We start from the raw sequence: 20,353 nt of genomic DNA on the forward strand, positions 1-20,353 counted from the left end.
GGCAAGAACTACCTTGAACTTGGTCTCCAGTGATACTTCCTTAAATTTAAGAATATTTTCTGGTTCATGGCTGCCCTTCTCAGTCTCAGAGAATAACCCAGCATCTCCCTCAGTTTGAGCTGCACCCTGTAAACAGTGAAGAGCTTGTCAGATCTACTTTTTTTGACAGGGATCTGCATTTTTCCTGGCTGGAATCAAAACCATGGCTGTCATCAAAAGAAACACTTCAGTAAGCCTAGAGAGAGGCTGAGAGGGTGACTGGGGGGACAAAATTTGGGAGGCCAGTGTCAGCTTGAGGGCCCCCAGTAAGGGTTCTCTGACAGCCAACACAGTACAACTTAGTTTCCCCTGGAATGACTCTGCTCTACCCTTTCGGTTGCAATCTCTGGCCTCTTTCAGACAGCCTTTGTAATCTGTTTTAGTAACAGGTTGCAAATAGTTTTTTTGTGTCAGTTCAAACACAAGCACAGATTACTTATAACTTCATACAAAGCTGCTTGCATCCTATTAGCAAAGCGGGCCTGAGCTGTTTTTTGAGGGAAACTGCCCTCTTCTGTTTCTCTTCTTTTTCACTGTACGATCTTCCTCATCCTTTCCCCCCTCGAATGTTGTAAGTTCAGTGCTATAGCGCTAAACCAATATAGCACTTCAGTGTTAAAGCTGCACCATTAAAGTGCCTTGACACCATTGAGGCACTAACTATATTGGTTTAGCACTATAGCAGAGTCCGCATCTGCACTTTAGAAAGCGACTCTAGCCCCGGGATATTGAAAGCTAACGGGCTCCAGTTCTCCCCTTCCCCTCTGTTGCTGCCTCCTTAAACAGAAGGAAAAAAGAAAGAAGAGAACAGAAAGAGACCACCCCATCCTTCTCTCCTGGCCAGAGTGTAAGATTTCTTGTTTGTTTGTTTTTTAAAAATCAAGCATGTTCCTTATTCTTAGACCTTGTTCTAGTTCCTGCTCTTGTTAATGCAAAGAGTGACTGTGATGGAGTTTACTTGCATGTAAATATGCACAGGACTGTAGCCTTAAATTCCCTCCTTCTCCCTGATTCTTCCACTGCAGACAGGCCTGGCATGTCCGAGTAGGCCAGGTAGGTGGCTGCCTAGAGTGGCACCTGCCCTACAGGGACACTGGGCACCCCCTCCCCACTCAAGCAGCCTTTGTGGGAGACTGAGCCACCAGCACGGCTTCCCCAACTGTGTTGAGTAAGCTCGTAAATAAAAAACAGCTGGTGGCAAGAGGCGGTGCGGAGGGAAGGAAGCACCGTGCCCTCCTGGCCTTGCGACTCTTGGCTCCTCTCCACCACCACTCCACCTCTTCCTGCCTGCCTTGGCTGCATTGGCAGCTGGAGGGGCCTCTTCTTGCCATTGCCACTGCCAAGAGAGGGAAGCAGGCTGGAAGCAAGAGAGGAACCACCTGCCTCTTCCTGATGGGGGTGGCAGGGCAGCACAGCACAGTGGCAGGTGCACTCCAGTGAGCCAACTGGGGCCTGCCACCACCACACTCAGGTAAGGGGGAGGAAGGGCGCGTGAGAAGTCAGGGGCAGGGGGGCACCTTGCCTGGGGTGCCAGCACCCTAGCACTGGTGCTGACTGCAGATGCAGGATTCTGATCATCTGCCAGGACTCATTCATTTTTTCAGAAAAGAGAGACTGTAAAGGAAGAAGAAAGTGCTTGCTAAGAAACACACCTATGGATGCCATGGTGCCTATGAATGCCAGTGGGGGAAAAACAATACACCTGTTAGCTCTAATCAGCTTCTCCCTCCTTTTCTGAAGCAAGAGAGTGTGAGAGTTTGCAAAGTATGTGAGCTAGATTTCTTCACATTTGTCTCATCCCATTTAATGTTGACATAAACTAGGTGGTTGCTATTTGAAAAAAAATCACAATGTGCTCTGCGTAAATAAGTAAAATCTGTTCTTTAATAATCCTACCCATTTTCCTTTAATGTTTCTTCCTAACAAAGAATTAGTATTCTTTTAAGGGATGGTAATGGGCAGCTGATAATACTTGCTTTTGATCAGGGTCACATGGGAGATTAGAAGGAATTTTTGGGGCCCCATGGTGGCTCTCAGCAATCCTGAGAAGGCCAGCAGCACAGGGATGGCACAATCTGGTTGAGGGAAGCCAAAGAATGCTCATGTAAATTGGCCCACAGGGGACAGAATTTTCATGGTTGGTTTTCAGCAGGCCTTGCAAGCCTAGAAGAACTGTTCCCCTATGTCAGATGCTCCATGCTGTAGAAAGCTGCTTCTGTTGATTTTCTGCCTGTCATGCAGCTGTGAAAGACACAGGGAAATAAGGCTTGGTGCATACATACAAGAGAATGACATTGTAAGGGAGTGGAAGAATGAACAACACCACTTCAGCCTGCAGGTGATGAATTCCAACTCTGCATGTTCCATCGCCATGCACTAGAAAACTAGCATGGTAGGGAGAAAACTTCTGCATCTCTCTGGCTGCTCCGTGTTTGTTTCCTATCAGCATGGAGGTGTAGTGGAGCATCTCACTGTGGTGTAGGGGTTAAGAGTGTCATGGAAGTATCTGGAAGACTCAGGTTCGAATCTCCACACATGCCATGGAAGCTTGCTCGGTGGTCTTGGCCAGTCACACACTCTCAGCCAGCCGACTTCACAGGGTTGTTGCAAGGGTTAAATGGAAGAAGAGAATGAGGTAAGTCTCTTTGCCCCCCCCCCCAACCTGGGGGAGAAAGGTGGGGTATAAGTGGATTAAGTAATTTGTAAGAATCCAAAATGCGATTCTCCAGCAGCAGTCTAAGGCGGGAGGCGGCACAATCCATTTTCCTACCTCAAGTCTTTTGCCCCACCTCTCCATTAGTTACTCTTCTAAACCAGAATGGCAAGGTTGATCCAATCGGGGGCTGGCAGAAGGAAGGAGTGAAGCATACCGGCCATCCCCATGGGGTGATCCTGAACAGCCAGGACTGCTGAAAATCCCGTTATTTTTCCGCGAGCGACCTGAGCATCCGTCGTCGACGGTGGCTGAAAATGTAATTGTATCCGCGGCGCCGCGTTGAGTCGTAGCTTGTCTCTTTAAGAAAGTGTAGCACGGTAGCAGCAGAGGCAAGTCCTGCCGCCTAACTGAATGCGCTGCACTGGAACCGGTCACTAGAATAGCGAAGCCGTACGCGGCGCACGCAGACGCAGCCTCCCGACGTCCCCACTTCGCTGGCGATTAACATCCCGCGTGGAGGGAGAGCAGCATTCGGGTGCCTACTGTCTGGCTCCCTGCTCTGGGATGGTCGTTCCTGAGCGCTGAGTTCAGCTGCTGGGAAAAGCCTTCAGGAAAGTGACACCGCCGGATAAGGTTAGTCAGTCCCAGGAAAGTCACCTTCTACTCCTCCTCCCCGCACTTCTGCTTGTAAGTGTCTTCTTATTTTATTATATGATCTCTCTCGCGGACAGTTTTATTCTCTCCTGAGCAGAGCGCTTGGGAAAACACGAGGGAGAGTCGAGATTTAGGCATTTGTTTTTCCTCCTGATTTTTAAAGATGGTCTCTCTACATTATGAAGCTTTTGCAACAAGAGCGCAGAAGGGAAAGAGGACAAGTGCAGGTTCAGGGAGAAGGTGATAAGCAAAGCGCTTCATGCTGAAGTTCAGACAATATATGTTGCTTTAAAAAAAACCTATTTTAAGCGGCTTTGCTGTAAAGCAATTTGCCACTCGTCCTTAAATGTTGAATCGTATGTCGACACCCCCCCCCCCCGAAAGGGCAGTTGCAAATTGGTGAAGCAGATACAGATTATGTGCAATCAAGAGCGTGAACAGATTTCCAAATAACCTAGAGGTTAATCTGTGACCGCAGTTGGAATAGGCGGAACTGAACGCATGGACCGGGGAGTGGGGAGGGACAAGAGCGTCTAGGTGCAGTTCCAACGTGCATCGGATAGAGGGCACTGCTGCCGTGCCTAGCGATAATCCTCTGTAAAATGGCCTGGAAAGTTGGTAAAACTCAGTTAAGTGAGTAATTCAGTGGTGATAAGCTGGTAGAGGAATGATTCATCAGCTGAGCAAGCTCTGCAGTTTGGTGCAGCATCCAAAAGGCAACCCATTCACAATTTTTTAGTAGACTAAGTCCTCTGAAAATGTCATGGGAAGGAAGCCTTGACCAGCCTAAGCAGAATTTAATTAGGACTTTGAGAATTCTCATGAACCTTTATGCAGCATTGCACACAGAACTGCAGCATCTCAAGGCCCATCAAAGCAGCTCTCCATGGAGATAAGGAGGACTGCACAGGAGCAACCAGAACTGTGTTTCTGTAGTACTGTTTTGTGGCTGCATTGTTGATCAGGACTCTTGGGTTGGCTTGTTAATAGCTCAACAGATATTTTTCTCAAGGATACTGAACTACATATTTTGAGGATGGGGAGAAGTGTGATAGTAGAAGGATATGCCTTTTGTTAAGGTAGACAAATGAACAGTTTGTCTCTGCATTGCCAAATCTGATTGACTAGGTGATCTTGAATACCCATGCAGACATGCAGGAGATGTTTTCCATTGCCTGTGTGTGAGGCTTTGCACATGTAAAGCACACTTGAGATGTGGTCCCGCTCTGCAGCTCTATCCTGATTTGTGTTTAGGTTTCCTGATGGTGTGATGTTTGGGCAACAATCTTTTTGTCTGCTTCCTCTCCTTTGAAATAAGCCTCACACCCAGTATTTTATTCCATGATTTATAGCAGTAGACAAATGGCCTTTCATGCAAAAACCATTGAGGACTGGAATAAAAATATCCTCATTGTAGACATGAATTAATTGAGAGATACTCACATGAACTGAACCCCAAAGAACTGTTGCTGCAGTTGCTTAGTAGGAAAAGGCATCCAGAGTTACAGACTTAAAATAGGCCATCAAAATTTAATTGCTGTTGCAGGATCAGAGGTTTTGGGGACAAGCCTGTCTAGGACATTTTAGATGTGTGTCAAGCTTTAAAGTTACTAAATTGGGAGTGGATTTATGAGTCACTGTTGACAGCATGAGCAGGTTGTCTCTCATTCTTGGAAAAGCTGATAAAAATATTTTATGAGATCGGCTCATTCAGATGCTTAGAATTAGTGATTCATTGAAGATTTTTCAAGCTGCTCGTTATGGCTGCTGGATCACTCATGCACAGGCTAGTCTGGACACAGACATCCTTTCAGTTGTGTATAGAAAATTAGCAAGATGAATAAGTTCAAGCCTACCCAGGTTTATTAGATGTTAAAGAAATGTGTGTATCTGGATTCTGGAACTTATTCATTCTGTACTGCTGAGGAAGGATAATTTTGGAAGCCACCACAAGAAGTTCTGAGGAAAAAATGACTTTGGCATGCTGATGTCTGCTAATCAGAGGTATATTGGGAACTAGATGAACCATAACTTCTGTCACATTTTCATCCATGTTGTGAATAACTGGTCTTTTGAGATGATGTTTTAAACTTCCTCTTCTTATGGAAGAATCATAGAGTTGGAAGGGACCTCCAGGGTCATTTAGTCCAACCCTCTGCACAATGCAGAAACTTCACAAATACCTCCTTGTACACATACATCCTCAGTGACTCTTGCCTAGAAGATGGCAAAAAACCTCCAGGATCCTTGGCAAAACTGGCCTAAAGAAAAATTGCTGACTGACCCCAGAGTGTCAATCAGCATTTCTCTGGGTGTATAAGAAAGGGACACAAGACCTAAGCACTGATGCAACCCTTCCTCTCTCCTTCTCATGATCTGCCTAATTCATAGAATCAGCATTGCTGTCAGATGGCCATCTAGCCTCTGTTTGAAAATCTCCAAAGAAAGAAAGTCCACCATCTACCTAGAAAGCCTGTTCCCTGGAAGAACTGCTCTGTCAAGAAGTTCTTCCTGATGTTTAGCTGGAAACTCTTTTGATTTAATTTCAACCCATTGGTTCTGGTCTGACCTTCTGGGACAGCAAAAAACAATTCTGCGCCATCCTCTATATGACAGTCTTCAAGTACTTGAAGATGGTGATCATATCACCTCTCAGTTGTCTCCTCTCTGTGCTAAACATACCCAGCTCGTTCAGCCTTTCTTCACAGGACTTGGTCTCCAGACCCCTCACATCTTCATTGCCCTCCTCTGGGCATGTTCCAGCTTGTCTATATCCTTCTTAAATTGTGGTGACCCAAACTTAACACAATACCCTATGTGAGGTCTAATCAGAGCAGAGTAAAATGATGCCATCACTTCACTTGATATGGATACTATGCTTCTCTTGATACTGCCCAAAATTGCATATGCCTTTTTAGTCACCCCATCACACTGCTGACTCATAGTCAGTGTATTGTCCACTAAGGTCCCTAGATCCTTTTTGCACATACTACTGTCAAGACAAGTCTCCCCCATCTTATAATTATGCATTTGATACATTTATCCCCATTAAAATTCATTTTACTTGTTTTAGACCAGTTTTCCAGCTTGGCATGCAGAAGGTGCTGGATTCAATTCTCAGCATCTTCAGTTAAAATGATCTGGGAGCAGATGATGTGAAAGACCTCTGCCTAAGACCCTGGATATCTGCTGCCAGTCTGTGTAGGCAGTGCTGTCAAGATCATTCTATATCCTGTCTCTGTCTTCTACTGTATTTGCAACCCCTCCCAATGTAATATTATAATATAGTGGGTTCCATGTGATGATGAGGTGAGGTGGTAGTGATCATAGCTCTTTTATTAGATACAGCATAGTATAGCGCTGCACTCAAAGACTGAAGACTGGGCCAACTATATATACACTCAAAGTTCCTGTGCTAGCATGCTATTGAACCATTCAAACCAGCAGGGGACTCATGACTGGCGCAGGGCAGCAGGGATTTAGATCCTGCTGCCTATTGTTCCTGAGTCCCCAAGCTCAGTCCTACATGCTCCAATGAGCCAGGCAATAACTCCATATAATAGTCACAATTCAGATCACATATACAACAAGTTTCATTTGCAGATTTAATAAGCATTCCCTCTATTCCTTCATCCAGATAATTTATAAAGATGTTTAACAAAACAGGTCCCAGGACAGATCCTTGAGGCACTCCACTTGCCACTCCTCTCCAAAAGGATGAGGAACCATTCACAAGCTCTCTTTAGATGTGATCTGTTATGTTTATATTGGCAAGGAAGAGCTGTGCCTTTCTTCTATGCCTTTTTACCTTGCAGATCATCAGTTAGAGATTCTTAAACATACTTGCACAATGTTGCACTCACTAAGCTCAAGGTAGCCCACCAGGCATGTGCTGTGGTCTGTCAGAGGCTTGATAAGCTCTTGGCTTTTGTAGTTGAAAGCAGACGGGAGACTTGTCAACCCACGCTGGAAAAACATAAATAGTTGGTGAGTTACTTTTGGATTAATAGTAAAAGTGCAAGCCATCAAGCTGTCAGCATCCCTTTGTAGCCCCAGGACCATGGGATTTTCAAGGTAAGAGACAAGCAGGGGTGGTTTGCCATTGCCTTCCTGTGCATAACAACCCAAGTCTTTCTGGGTGCTCTCCCATCCTCAGCAGGCCACAAACTGGGGAGATGTACTCTGGACCCAGTCCCTGGGAAGGACCACTTTTCCCAGTCCATATACCAAGCCATAGGAATGGTAGGCATAGCAACAGTACTCACCCCATCACCATCCTCCAATCCCTTCTCAATGTTGTCCTGCTTTAAAACTAATAGCTGACCAGAGCTATACTTGTTCTTTTACCGAAGCTATCTGATCATTTATGTGACCGCATTTGCATTTCCATACTTTGTCTAGGGTTGATGCTCTGAGCCAGCTTGTCTCTGCTGAATGGACCTGACCTAATGAGTATTCTAACCTGGGAACCTACAGCCAGAGGGGGATATTACACTGGAGAGCCATTGCCAATCTGAGTAGACTCGGGGAGAGGGAGGGGGGGAGAGAAGCTTGCAGTGCCTATTATATTGTTTTCCCAGGCTCAGAGCATTTTATATTTTTGTTTCTGCTGTGATCCTTGTGCTTTTTCTTGATGTTTTATTTCAAAAATTGCATTGCCAGATCTCATTGCCAGATTTGGGAGGGACGGTGGCTCAGTGATAGAGCATCTGCTTGGGAAGCAGAAGCTCCCAGGTTCAATCCCTGGCATCTCCAAAAAAGGGTCCAGGCAAAGAGGTGTGAAAAACCTCAGCTTGAGACCCTGGAGCCGCTGCCAGTCTGAGAAGACAATACTGACTTTGATGAACCAAGGGTCTGATTCAGTATAAGGCAGCTTCATACGTTCATATGTTCACTATTCTTCACCTTTCCGGTAAAAAAAATTGGAAGAGTTTTAAACATGTTTGTATTTTAAGTTAAAAATAATATATTTAATTGAATTTGTCCTTTATAAAGTTTTTATCTCCACTACCTGGATTACATTTTATGACATGCATGGCCCAGCCCCACAGAGTCCCATTTGTGCCAGAGCCAGCCCTCCTAACAAATGAGTTAGACACTCCTGCTTTACTCTGTCATAGTTAGACCTCACTTGGAGTATTTCATTCAGATTTGGGCTCTGCAGTTTAAGAAGGATGTTGACAAGGTGTAATGTGACCAGAGAAAGGCAATGATGATTGTGAAGGTCTGGGGACCATCCTACAAGGAAAAGTTGAAGGAGCTGGGTATGTCTAGCCTGGAGACACGACAACTGAGAGGTGATATGATACCCATCTTCAAGTATTTGAAGAGTTGTCATATGGAGCGAAGTTGTTTTTTGTTGCCCTGAAGATCAGACTAGAACCAGTGGACTGAAATTAAATCAAAAGAGTTTTCAGCTAAATGTTAGGAAGGACTTCCTGACAGTGATTTCTCAGTGGAACAGGCTTTTTCAGAAGGTAGTGAACTCTCCTTCTTTGGAAGTTTTAAGCAGAGGCTAGATGGCCATCTGACAGCAATGCTGATTGGGTGGATTTAGGCAGATCATTAGAAGGAAGGCATAAAGGGATGAGTCAGTGCTTGGGTCTCATGGCTCTTTCTTACAGGCCCAGGGTAGTGGTGATCACCACTTTGGGGTCAGGAAGGAATTTTCCTCCAGAATAGACCAGGAATCCTGCAACTTTTAAACCTTCCTCTGGGCATAGAGCAGGGGTCACTGGGGGGGTGGGGGGTGTAGTTGTGAATCTCTTACATTGTGCTGGGGGTTGGACTAGATGACCCTTGACGTCTCTTCCAGCTGCATGTTTCTGTGTTTGAATTTGTGTTTGAATGTGTCTCCTGCTGATACTAGTCTTAACAGCCTGATTGTTCTTCCAAATAAGGATATGTAGAGCAACTTGTTTCTTGACATTATGCCCTGAAAAGAATCAATTTAAAATCCTTACTTTTTGCAGCCCACCACCTGTTTTCTTCACTTGCCTGCTGGTTATTGTTGTATGTGTCCTTTATTACAGTCCTGTTCTTAAGTACTGTTTTGATCATAGCAAAGGCATTGGCTACAGGTTTCTGTCCACTGAAGAGCTGTATTTTTAGCAAAAGAATAGATTATAGTTTCCTAGAAAAAGATTTTGGAAGCTGCGTCTCTTTGGATTTAACATGTTCTGTAGTACCACAGATATCACCATAAGTCTGCAAGTGTAGAATAAATGTTGCTCCCTGCTGGGGATTGTGTTGATAAGTTCAAAAACACCACACCTTTTCATTTTCTACTGGTGTGCAGTATCATAGATTGACATTTGTTTGAATGGTTTCCCTTAGTGCTGAGACCTTAGAGGTCACCAAAGCTTTTCCCCTCAGAAGTTGCTGAGAAGAGATCAGATCGACCAAAATGGCGGAGCGGAGCGGCAGGATTTCGGGCTAGCTCTGAAACCTGCCGACTTTTAGCCTTCAGGGGGGCCTCTCCGAAGGTCCGTACTCACCCCGTCGGAGGGTGATAGTACAAAGAAGGGGCGAGGGGAAGGAAGAACCAGGCTGGCTCTCCGTGTGTTCCCCATACCTTATTTCCCGAAGGCAGCAAGTGTCGCTAGACGTTTTAGCTCCAGCCACTGGTCACGGAGGTTGTGCGTGGAGGTCGGATGGAAGAGGCATGAATTTTTCTTTTTCTTCTTTTCCTCTATAAAGGCTTTTTTTCTGGACTTGATTGAAAGTGGGGGCCATGCTATTTGGCGGGTGCTTCTTGTCTGATTGTGTTGGGAAAGACTTCAGAACGGAGTGAGAGCTGGGCGGAGGCGGCGTGGGAGAGCTGCCGTGGAGCAACGCGACAAGGCAACGTGCAGGAGAACTCTTCGGTTTTTTTTTTTTTCTTTTTTTCCTTTCTTTCCCTTCGTTTCTTGCCTTTGGCTTTTATGCTTATTTGGAGTCGGCGGTGAAGGAGCGGCTTGGACTTATGCTGGTTTGTTTGTTTTGGCTGATTATCTGGGGCGTTGGCTGGAATGCGGAAGTAACAGAGAAGAGGCGACGGTGGCTCGGAGAGCTCACTTTGAAGCGAGAAGAGCAGAGAGAATAGGACAGTGATTTGTTGAGCCGGTGAAGGAACTTTAAGGAACTTTAAGGAATAAATCTGCCAAGTGGACTATCGGTTTATAGAACAAGAAAAAGGACTTTACCAAAAATAAGTTTTTTTTTTTTTTTTGTTTTTTTTTTTTTATAAGTAGGCTGTGTGACGTTATGTGAAGTTATTTTGGTTGGTTGGACATTACGCTGCTGGTTGGACATTACTTACTTGATAAAATTAGTGGGAAGTACAAGATATAAGAAAGCTCTAGTGAGCTGTGGCAGTGGGGTTTAGTCCACCCTGCTTGTTGTACTGAATGTTGGTTGTGTTATAAGTTTATAAGTTAAGACTGTGAATTCTTAAATGTACTATTGCACTATTGAGTACGATTAGCGCGTTTAGTATTGTGGGAGGTATTAATTGGAAAAAAAAAAAAATAAGTGTTAAAAGAATTTATTTTGACTAGCGCTGATAAAGTGTGATTATAGATTGATAGGATGTCTCAACAAGGGAAATTTAAAGCCTCTCCAGGGCAACCTAAAACGGTTGGGGCTGCAATTGCACAAGACTCAATTAAAGAGCTACAGCAGAGTTTTGCCGAGGCACTTAATCAAGTACAAGTTTCACTGTCTCAACAGATACAAGCGCTGGGAGAAAAATTTGATGGCCTAGACTATAAAGTTACGGATACCAAAAAAGATGTAGCAGAAGTGGTTAAGATAACTAAATCAATAGAACATAAAATGAAACAGACTGAAATTAAAATGGGAGATCTGGAACAGAAACAGAATGAATTAAATAATAAAATAGCCCAGATGGAGATGAGACAGGCTGAATATGTGCTCAGATTTTTAAATGTGCCTGAAGAAAAAAGTGAGTGTCTACTAGAAATGATGGCGGATGCATTAACAAGTAGTGTAGGTACAGAGAAGGAAGAAGTGGGAAAAGAGATTGATAGTATTTATAGGGTCAACACATTATATGCCAAAAAGAATGATCTCCCGCGTGAAATACATGTGCGATTTGTCCGAAGAGTGATCAAAGAAAAGGTTTGGAAGGAACTTAGGGATCGTCAACTAACGATAAAAGGAGTTAAAATCAAAATTATGAAAGAAGTGCCATGGGCAATAAGGACTCGAAGAAAAGAATATTCAAAACTAGCTGAATTTTTGCAGTAGAAAGGTATAATTTATAGATGGCTAATCCCTGAAGGACTAGCCTTCACATACACCAACTCCAGATTTAGAATAGACTCACTTTCGGAGATGGAAGAATTCATTAATAAATATGCAAAGAATATCCAGGGAAAGGGCTGGTCAAAAAATCATAGAGAACCACAAGAGGGAACCCCACAGTTTGAATTTGATCAGTACTCAAAAGAGCGGGAAGAGGGAGAAGTGGGCCAAGAAGAAGAAGGCTATTATAGAGAAACTAGGCTGCAGAAAAAGAAAAAATCTCAGTGGAGGGAGTGAAGATCAAATTTTAAAAATATAATAAAAATAAATTAAAGGCTAGAATTAACTGAACATAATGAAAATAATCTCAGTTAATATAAACGGCTTAAACGGCTTAAATCTGCCCCAAAAAAAGGAAACGTGTCTTTCATCAACTCAAAAAATTTAAGGCAGATATTATCTGCCTACAGGAAACGCATATAAAAAAGAAGGATGAGCATTTATTATTGAATAAGGGCTTAGGGAAGGCTATTTGTACATCTGAGGAGGGTAAAAAAAAGAGAGGATTGGTAACCTATATTTCAGGTGATATACAAGCGGAATTAATTTTTGAAGGGAAGGATGCCCGTTTTCAGGGCATTGAGATTGTTAGTCATGATAAATTTCTTCTAATAAATGTTTACGCACCCAATGAGTCACAAGGTACCTTCTATAGAGATTTATGTCATAAGGTGAGAAATTGTGAATATGAAAAGATAGCTATTATTGGAGATTTTAACGCTGTGAAAGATCCACAGCTGGACAGAAGTGTTCTGAACAAGGATAGGGGGAAAACTAAAAGGAAAGGAAGTAGTGTCCTCCCTCAAAATTTTATTAATTTGGCCGAAGACTATGGCTTGACCGATATTTGGCGTATATTAAACCCAAACAGGCGGGATTACACATACTTTTCAAATAGGCACAATTCCTGGTCAAGGATTGACATGATGTGGCTTTCAGCGGGTATGCTCAAAACATTACAAGAGGTAGAAATCCTTCCCTCAACGATTGCAGATCATTGTCCCTTAATGTGTGAAATGAGAAGTAAGGAGAGGAGATCTGGTTGGCGAATGTACCATAATTTAACTAATAATAAGAGGTTTGTGGAATTTATACAGAAAGAAATGGCGTTCTTCTTTCAAGTAAATGCACAGGCTGAGGTGTCTCAAACGACGTTGTGGGAAACAAGTAAGGCTTACTTTAGAGGATTGGTTATTAATTTTCTGGCAAATAAGAGAAGGGAAGATGCAAGATTAAGAACCGAGCTGACTGATCTAATTAAAAACAAAGAAACCCAATTTAAGCAAAATCCCCTACAAAGGGGAATTAAAGAGGAAATTAAGAACCTAAAACATAAACTACATTTAGTGATGTTGGAGGAAATGGAAAAGAAAATAGCATATTCTAAGCAACAGTATTTTGACAACGCTAACAAGCCAGGAAAATGGTTAGCCCATAGAATAAGGATAGAAAGGGAAAAAAGAATAATTAAAGTGTTAAAGGATAAAGAAGGAAGACCTAAAGTCGGTTTGGAAGACATAAAGATGATAATAAAAGAATTTTATTCAGCGTTATATAAAAAGGCGGATATTTGTAGGGAAGAACAAGAAGCTTACTTGAATAAAAAGCCATTGATGGAAATACCGGAAGATAAAATAAAAACTTTAAATGAGCCAATTACTATGTTTGAATTAGAGGAAGCCTGGTCTAAGTTAAAGAAGAATAAAGCGGCTGGCCCGGATGGTATTCCGGCAGAATATTATATTACTTTTAAAGACCTGATAATTAATCAATTCAAAAGTCTAATACAGGAGGTCTGGTGTTCGGCAAAAATACCGGACTCCTGGAGATGCAGTAATGTGACACTCATACCAAAAGAGAAAGGACAATTGGATGACATTAAATACTACCGTCCAATATCTTTGTTGAATGTAGATTATAAACTTTATTCTTTAATTTTGGCTAACAGGCTTAAAAAGATCTTACACACCACAATCCACCCAGACCAAACGGGATTTTTGCCATCCAGATACTTACGTAATAATATTCGTATTCTTGCTAACATTATGGAATATTTGGATTTATGTAGGGATAAGCAGGCTGCTTTTATTTTCATTGATGCTGAAAAGGCGTTCGACAATCTTGACTGGAATTTTTTATTTGAAACCTTTAAGAAACTTAAGTGTGGAGGAGATTTTTTTAGAAATATTCAAGCGATCTATGACAAACAATTGGCTAGGATTGTGGTGAACGGAGAGCTAACAGATGAAATAACACTCGAGAAGGGTATAAGACAGGGTTGCCCGTTATCCCCTCTGCTATTTATTTTCTCTTTGGAAGTCCTGAGTAATTCGATTCGGATGAATGATAAAATTAAAGGCATTAAAGTTAAAGGAGAGGCGTACAAGATTTTGACGTACGCAGATGATATGGTTCTGATTTTGCAGGACCCTCTTGATTCAGCTGAGGAAGCCTTAACAGAATTAATTAAATATGGTGAGGTGGCAGGCTTAAAAGTTAATAAACAGAAGTCAAAAATTTTAACGAAAAACATGCCTGGTTCAGCATCTTTGGAATTAGAAAGGAAGATGGGCTGCAAATTAGAACATAAAATAAAATATTTAGGTGTACACCTCACAAATAGATGTAGTACCATCTATGACAATAATTTTATACCGTTGTTAAAAGAAACGGAAATACTGCTTAAAAAGTGGAATAATTTAGGACTATCATTTATGGGGAGGGCAGCACTGATTAAGATGTGTATTTTACCAAAGATTCTATTTCTGTTACAAACGGTGTGTTTCGCTGTTAAGAAGCCGTTTTTTGCTAAAATGAATAAACAGTTCAGATCTTTCATATGGCAGGGTAAGAAACCCAGAATTAAGTGGAAAATTCTGTTGGATAACAAGCAAAACGGAGGTTTAGCCCTCCCGGACCTGGAAATATATCACCTAGCCTGCACGATTTTATGGCTTAAAGATTGGGTTCTTTTAGAGAACAGGCGGATATTAGCAATAGAAGGCTTCAATCTCCAGGCCGGTTGGCACGCTAACCTTTGGTATGTGGGGAAGCCACAGACTTATTTTAAAAACCACTTGATTAGAAAGTCCCTTTTGGAAGGCTGGATGAAAATCAAAAATAAGATTTATAGGGGGAAGACCCCTAGATGGTTATCACCGGAGGAAGCAGTAGTTCAGCCTAGCTTATGGAAAGTCACAAAACCAATTAGATATACTGATCTTTTGGATGATATGGATAAATTAAAAAATAACGAGGAGTTGGCCAACCAGGGAGTGAAAATTGACTGGTGGTTAATGATGCAGATTACCGCGAAATTTAACAGAGATAAAATTTCAGGATTTACTAGACCGAATTATGATTTTGATAAACTGCTACTATCAGGCTCATATAGATTAATTAAAAGGGTATACAATTATGTTTTACATATGGAACTAGAAGAGGAAGCAGTCAAGACCACAATGATAAAGTGGGCGCAGAATCTGGAGAAAAACATCATGTTAGACCAATGGGACATTTTATGGAAAAACAATTACAAAATAATCAAACCGGTCAGCTATAGAGAGAATTTCTTTAAAATGTTTCATAGGTGGTACTTTACTCCGTCCCGGTTGAGTAAAATGAAGACGGAAATGTCACCAAAATGTTGGAAATGTGAAGCTAAAATAGGTACTTTCTTCCACTGTTGGTGGACATGTGAACTAGCAAAAAAATATTGGGTTATGGTTTATAATTTATTAAAAGAGATCTTAAAGGAAAACATACAGCTAAAAGCTGAGATAATGCTTTTATCTTTAGTCCGGGATAATGTACCAAAAGAAGACGAATATATCACAGTTTACATTCTAACGGCCGCCAGAATCCTCTATGCCAAGGTCTGGAGACAAAAAATTATTCCCCAAAGGGATGAATTAATACAAAAAATTTTGAATATTGCGGAGATGGATATTCTCTCTAACATGATCAGAGGTTTATCAAAAAAAGAGGCAATTGACAAATGGAAAAAATTTCATGATTGGCTTGATTTATTAAAATGAATGAGGAAAGAGTGTAATAAGAAGATTGAAATGTTGAAATGGTTGCTAAGATAATGTATGTTGGAATTATCTATGTCTGTATACGCCACAAGCAACTTCAATTCGTGTAATGTATTTAGATAAAGTATTTTGTGCTCTAAATAAAATCTTAAAAAAAAAAAAAAAAAAAAAAAAAAAAAAAAGAAGTTGCTGAGAACTTGGCCCTGATGGGAAGACCAGCCTGTCCTCTGTTTGAGTGGCAGACGCACACCTCAAAGCCAAACTGTCTCTTCAGAAATATCACTGGGTACAGTCACTCTGAGGGTTTTTTTAATGCAGATGGACCATATTTAAAAGCTCTCCTTCAATAATTACCCCCACCTCTGAGCACAGAAAATTAGCATATCAGAATAAGTAATATTTAGACTTTGTTTTTGGCAGAGTGTTATAAAATGAAAAGATGAGTAAAGCAAATTTAATGTGTTTTTTTCCATGAGGAACAGGATTCTGTAAAAGTGACTGCAGTCTTTCCAGACCAATGGTCAATCCATCAAGTTGTGCTTTTCTCTCCCATCCAAATACCCGTTTAAGTCACTTTATTGGAAAGTATCTGGATGTTGCAGAGTATAATTCTGTGCATTCGGGCATAGTTCTCTACCTACCGGTCCACCTTTGTTCAGCTCATTTACCCTGCATTCTCCCTCAGCAGAGAAACTCATGTTTCCTAAGAACAGGAGCAAAGAACGTGCTCTTGTAGAGGCACTTAAATAAGGAATAGTTGCTACACATAGACCGATTTCCCACTAGCTTTACCTCACTGTCACTCTCCTCTTCTCAGCGGGGCTGCCCTCAGATTTTGCACAAGCTGCCCGAGGCTGCAACTTGCTCCGCCTCTTTCGCGCAGCAAACAAGATCCTCTAAAAACCAGTTTCTGTTTGCACCCAGAAAAAGGCGAAGCTAGCTGCAGCCCTGGAGCAGATAGTGTGAAATCTGATGGAAGCCCCATGGAGAAGAGGCGCTTTCGAGCGAGGTAAAGCTAGTGGGAAATTGGTCATAGTCTGTCTGGTGGGGAAAAATCCCCTTTTCCTCTAAATGAGGTGATCTGTTAGATGAAGCAAGTTTTTCTTTACTGAAGTTCCCCCAGTAGAAAAAGTTCTAGCATATCAAGGCCAGGCAGAGTCTTCTCCAGATGAAGGCTTAGAAAGAAGCAATTTCCCCCTGTCTCCTTCCGGTCTTCCATGCTACCCACACCACCATTCTCTTTGGACTTTAATGCCTCACTTGTGGTAGCTGAATTTAAAGAGCTCTGCTTCTTGGATCCAGTGGCCTCTTATTGGGAGGAGCAGTTCTGACATTTTTCGCTTAGACTTACCTCCCCGTTTCAATGGCCTGTTTGTTATTATTTAAGGTAGCTATAGCAAAATTGCTGACTTGTGATGCGGAGCATATAGGAAACACAACTTCAGGCCAGAACCGTCCATCATGCATAATTTTCTGCTTCCTGGCCTTTCCCTCCGGGGTCTCACATTTGGTCCTTGGCAGAGCTGAGAAGTTTAGGTGGTTGAAAGATTCTCTGATCACTGAATGCTCTGCTGTCAATGCTTAATGCAATATCCATGCACAATAAGGTAGGCTAAGGACAGGCTGGGAAGGGGGGGGGGGAACCTCTTTCCTGTTTGGATGGTTTTCTCATTGGTGTCAGCTGCATGGCTTGAGCCTGGCATTTAGTGGTTTAACAAATACACAATGTGGGTGCCATGTAGCAAAATATAGCGGGGTGTGCCGAAGTGTATATAGCTCTGTGGCCGGTAACCTTACCTAGATCTGGCTACTCTGCAGCACGATCGTATGGCTGTGTTTATTTTGAAATCTGCTGAAAGTCCTGCAAGTTCAGCTCTTGGAGTGAAATTTTTCCAGCAGCTGATGAAGCTAGAACACTCCCCAGATGACATGCTTTGGTGTTATCATTTTCAGTTAATTAAAAAATAAACCTTCAAATCCCTGATAGGGACAATTTTACAAATACTGTATATCTTGCTTAAGCTCAGTGCTGGCTACCCGCCCTTCCAGGAGAGTGCTGTCAGCATTTTACAATGTGGCTGAGGAGGAGAGAGGAAAATAAGTTGTTTCTCCTCCAGGCTTATTAAATGTGTGTTTGACTAGAGCTTTAAGAAGTGGCCAAATCCAGAGAACATGAACTGGAAACTCTTAGCCTTCAAGTCAGTTTCTGATGGAAATATTTTAAAGGATCAATTTTATCTTTGGGCAAGGAAGCAAAACGTTTGTGTAGCAAGCTGATAATACCAGTAAAATGAGTTTGGCCTGAGTAATTGGGCCTTTTTTGTCCTAAGCTAAAAAAAAAAATTAAATTTGCATTTTAAAGAAACAAGGAATGGTGGAATTTATCTTGATAGACAAACACCACTTACATAGAATGGCACTCTCATGCTCAGTTAATGTAATGTATGCAGACTCAAGTGAGAACTGAATGCGTGCTCCTGCCGGGCTTATTGGAGCCAGACAACCAGAGCTTGGGGACTTGGAAACAATGAGCAGCAGGATCCAAAACCCTGCTGCCCTGCTCCAATCACAGGCCTCCTGCTGGTTTGAATGGACCAATCAAACGCTTGCGCTGGAACACGGGTGTGTATATAGTTGGCCCTGTGGGCCGAGTTCATCAGTCTTATGCTTAGCCTTACTATGTAATCTATAAAGAGCTGATACTTCACTACCATCTCGCCTCATCGATCCATAGAACCCACTATATTATAGTTAATCAGAAGAAACGTCCATCCTGTAGTCTCACAGGCACATTCACTAATGAATCTCAACCCTGACTTCTCCCATAGGCTTTTAATTGAAAAAGTGAAGGAAAACCATTCTGATTCAAATTATTGACCTGCATTTAGTGCTGCCGATGACCCACAGTTGGAGTAGAATGTAAATTGCAGAGATTTATAGTGATGATTTTTCAGGAAAACTGTCCAGCATTACAGAGCGTGCTGACATGAATTGTGGTGAGGTATGCCAGCACTGGGACCAGTTGACTCAACCATGTAGATGCCAGACAACAAATGCAGCAAGTCAGCTAACCATCTCAGAGATGATGGCTGTCCTGTTTCCAGCTGCTGCCATGATAGAGATTGCTGACAACTCACTCTGCACTCTACTGCACAGTAATCTCTCCCAAACATGATTGGGTCCTGGGGAACACTTCTTGCTACAAAAATGGAAAAGCTTTATGGGCTATGCTTCCAAACAAAGCAGCCAAAAATACTTTTTCCATCTTCATATCTGCATTTCCACTCCTGTGAAAATTTTGCTTTGAGTTTTGAATGGCAGCAAGTGGCCTGATTGTCTTTATAAAATATTTAAATTGCACAATGACTGGTTAAGTATTGCTGTAGTTATAAATATGCAGGTGTGGTAAGGTTTTGGCAAGGACACTGGTGGATATGGTGGTTTGTAGAGCATTGTGTATGAGTACGGGTGAGTGGAAGGCATGGGAAATTACTGTACATACTTGGTTTACCGAGCCGTTCTTTTCCTAGTGTCTGAAAATGTTGATTAGCTATTCTGTGTGGTGACCCAGAACAGAACCACAGTTCAGTGTAGGTGGTTCTGCCAATCTTTTGGGAATGTTTGTCTGGTTTAAATGCCTGAAAATGAAATGTGTAATATAGGACTGTAGCTTTGAGATTGCATGGAAGAATGGATGTTGCGTGCTTCTGCTACAGAAAGAGAAAGAAGGCTTTCATGCATAGTATTATGATTTTTAGATGGATTCTTGTCTTGAATTTCTCAGTAGAATAGAAAGGGGCTGACTCTACAGGTGTCTTCTTGGTGGCACATTCCCATTCCCATTATGCTTCAGCATCAATGTATCTTGAAACATGTTTGGATAAACATATGGAGCAGAGGTCCATCAGTGGCTATTAGCCACCGTGTATTATTGAAACTCTCTGGGGTAGTGATGCTCTGTATTCTTGGTGCTTGGGAGGGGCAACAGTGTGAGGACTCCTGGTGTCCTGGCTCCACTGATGGACATTCTGATGGCACCTGGGTTTTTTGGCCACTGTGTGACACAGAGTGTTGGACTGGATGGGCCATTGGCCTGATCCAACATGGCTTCTCTTATGTTGTTAATCTAGGAGCCTTCTGTTCACCAAGAATTGTTAAAGTATAATTTGCTTCTTATCTTCCTTGTCTCTCTCCTTTTGACAGTTATTCCATTCAGTAGTGACTAGGCTCTTCTTTCATGATTTGAATGGGTAACAATTACATTCACCCAACCTACCTGCATATTCATCATCTATGTGATATAATGGTTGGTAGTTTATTGGATGATTCAAACTAAAATTCTCACTCTGCGTGGTACTTGCTGGGTGATCTTGGACTCATCACTCTGAGCCTCACCTACCTCACAGGATGGTTATTATAATAATATGACGTGGATGGAATGATGTACTCCATCTTGAGCTCTTTGGAGGGACAGGTGGAATAAGGTATTTAATACGTAAATACAAATGTGAACTCCACAAGAAAACAGCCTTCCATTCTGCAGGCAAGAGAAAGGCCTTTTCTGTTTATAGTCCAAATCTTTATGGTTGTAGGGTTTTTCCAGACAGTGGAAAGATACAGAAAAAAAAGAATTCAAAGCTATGCTTCTCAAACTTCTTGA

The 20,353-nt window shown here is 42.2% G+C and overlaps 1 protein-coding gene across 1 annotated transcript in view; it reads left to right on the forward strand.

Moving 5' to 3' along the window:
- The first annotated feature begins 1,911 nt into the window (after positions 1–1,911).
- DAAM2 (dishevelled associated activator of morphogenesis 2) overlaps positions 1,912–20,353 on the forward strand; it is a 349,542-nt gene continuing 331,100 nt past the window's right edge. Inside the window, exon 1 of the mRNA XM_060245049.1 lies at positions 1,912–3,382. The gene's annotated coding sequence lies outside the window, so the exon portion shown is untranslated. The remainder of the gene's footprint in view (positions 3,383–20,353) is intronic.

The sequence above is a fragment of the Heteronotia binoei genome, chromosome 1 (genome assembly GCF_032191835.1).
Source record: "Heteronotia binoei isolate CCM8104 ecotype False Entrance Well chromosome 1, APGP_CSIRO_Hbin_v1, whole genome shotgun sequence".
Lineage (NCBI taxonomy): Eukaryota > Metazoa > Chordata > Lepidosauria > Squamata > Gekkonidae > Heteronotia > Heteronotia binoei.